Below are 2,648 nucleotides of genomic sequence, written 5' to 3'. Positions count from 1 at the left end.
CGTCTGATCTCGCTAAATCCGTTTTATCTACTGAAGAATGTTCATTGTGTAATTTTTATTTTTTATTTTTTTTTTTACACCAATGTTTTCTGAATATTTGCGAGCAGGATACCCCTCTACGTTCTATTATGATTTGGACACCATTTTACTTCAAAGGTATGGTCCCCACGATGCCATCTCAGGCGAATTCCACCATGGAAACCTCCTGAAAATGATATCGGAAAATGCTCAAAAGAGCGAAGCTAATTTCTGTGTAAAAACCACTTACCATGCATGCGTTCAGTTTCTTTACCGCTTAGCATTTTTAAAAACAGACATGATGTGACATAGTATACAATACAACTCAATGTGGAAAAGCTCAAAAGATGTCCAGATATCATTTGGAACATTTTGCCACCTTTTGCCGTTTCTTCATTAGTGGTTAGAATGAAAAATGACAAAAAAGACTCACAAAAACCATCGGAGAACACTCCAATAAAGCACCGTTGAGGATGGGGGTGGAAATCAAGCCATACGCTTCAGAATGAAATTAAAAAAAAAAAAAAAAAAAGGCCAAAGTTTCCTAAAGTGTCTTCCGCCTGAAAGAACTCAGCAAATTTGACGGAGTTTAAAAGCCGTCCTGTGCACATACCCCAATTTTAGTCATTTGTGCCAATTCATGGATCAATCAAGGAAAAAGTAGATTAATATTCTCTGGCACTTTTTTTTTTACTTTGTTTCCTAATATGCAAAGCATGCAGCTATAGTTCTCATGAAATTATTACTGCTTATTGGCTCATTAACTCTCTACAGTAGCACTGTACTGGCTAATGTCACATCAGGTGGATGTTTTCCGTTGTAACTATGGGCGAGACACTCTAAATTAATCTACTAGCAGTCTTTTATGATATAAGGAGAAAAAATTCCCACTCACTCTCACCCCTCCCAAAAAGAAAATGTAAATTACATCCCTTACCAGCAAAAAAACAGTACATTTCTTGGTCAATCAAAAATAATGGCTTAGAGGTTTAGTTTGAAACATTAACAGTAGTGGCATGTGAAATTTTGGGCACCCCCTGGTCAAAATTACTGTTATTGTGAATAGTTAAGGCCGGTTTCACATTTGCGCTTTATAGCACTGCGACGGCCTGCGCACGGCCGCTGCTAAGCCCCGCCCCCTGCCGGCTCCCTGCCCGCCCCATCCGGTCATCGCCGCCTACTAGCGCACATGGGCGCTTGCGATCTGCGCACCCTATCTTTAGCATAAGGTGCGCAGATCGTGCGCTGGCCGTGCGCTAGCAGGATTTTGCCGTGCGCTGCGCACTTTTGACGGTGCGCCCGTGTGCGCCGAACGCAGCATGTTGCATTTCGGCGCGCACGGCACACCTTGAAAAGTTCGCAGCACACGGCAAAATCCTACTAGTGCACGATCTGCGCACCCTATGCTAAAGATAGGGTGTGCAGATCGCAAGCGCCCATGTGCGCTAGTAGGCGGCGATGACCGGATGGGGCGGGCAGGGGGCGAGGCTTAGCGGCGGCCGTCGCAGCGCTATTAAGCGCAAATGTGAAACCGGCCTAAGCAAGTTGAAGATGAAATGATCTTTAAAGGCCTAAAGTTTAAGATGACACACATCCTTTGTATTTTAGGCAAAACAAATATACGGTATATAGATTTCCAGCTTTAATTACAAAAAGTAAAAGATGAAAATATATATTTTTTAGTTTTTGTAAATTCATACCCATTTTATACCAGGATCCCTTATTATTTTCCATCTTAGAACCAGGCTGCTCAATTTGTTGCCAAAAGAACAGCCACAATAGGGAATATAGTTTTGCCCAATTATTTTTCATACCATATTAGATCTGAAATGTGGCTTTCCATTAAAGGGGTTCTATAGATGCAGTAATAATCGATGTCGAACCTGTGAACATGCAAGGGTTATTAAAACGTTTCATAATCCTGTCACGCAGGTATATAAAGAATTTTATCAACTGCAATACAGTTTAACTGACCATTTGCATAAAATGTATATGGCTTGTGTACCTCATGCAAATTAGAGGTTTGAAACGCAGAGCATAATATAAATCTAATTCTAATCAGTGTTAACACGGCTAACCACAATATATCCCATGCATCCAGTCATTTCTTTACTCGCCATCATAAACAAATTTCATCTTTTCATAGAACCATAGGAGACGATTAAGCAAATTAGGCATGACTTCATAAATCACCTGCTCTTAATCATGATTGTATTTAGCGCTCACTTATGTTTGCTTTACTGAATCCAGTGGCCCCTCTGAGTAGTCATGGGGTGACACCCCCCCCCCCCCCCACAAGGTTCAAGGCAACAAGATTTCAGAAAGATCCGAGGCACCAAAGAACACTCATAGGGATAAAGCATTGCTTTTATTCCATTTTTAAAAACATGGCAAAAGTACAAAAATTAGATGGATGATCCGAATTTTTGGCTGTAATAGCCCTTTTTCAAGCCAAAAATACAGACAATAAAAATTTAACCATGTGACGGTCAAGATATAAGGTCTGGAAGACCAAGCAAAATTTCAATGAGAGCCGCTCGTAGGATTGCTAGAGAGGCAAATCAGAATTCCCCGCTTGACTGCAAAAGACCTTTAGAAAGATTTAGCAGACTGGAGTTGTGGTACATTGT

Source organism: Dendrobates tinctorius, unplaced genomic scaffold (assembly GCF_039654945.1).
Source record: "Dendrobates tinctorius isolate UK_male_01 unplaced genomic scaffold, ASM3965494v1 ptg000011l, whole genome shotgun sequence".
NCBI classification, from domain to species: Eukaryota; Metazoa; Chordata; class Amphibia; order Anura; family Dendrobatidae; genus Dendrobates; species Dendrobates tinctorius.
The sequence above is the reverse complement of the archived record's forward strand: the minus strand, read 5'-3'. Positions refer to the sequence as shown.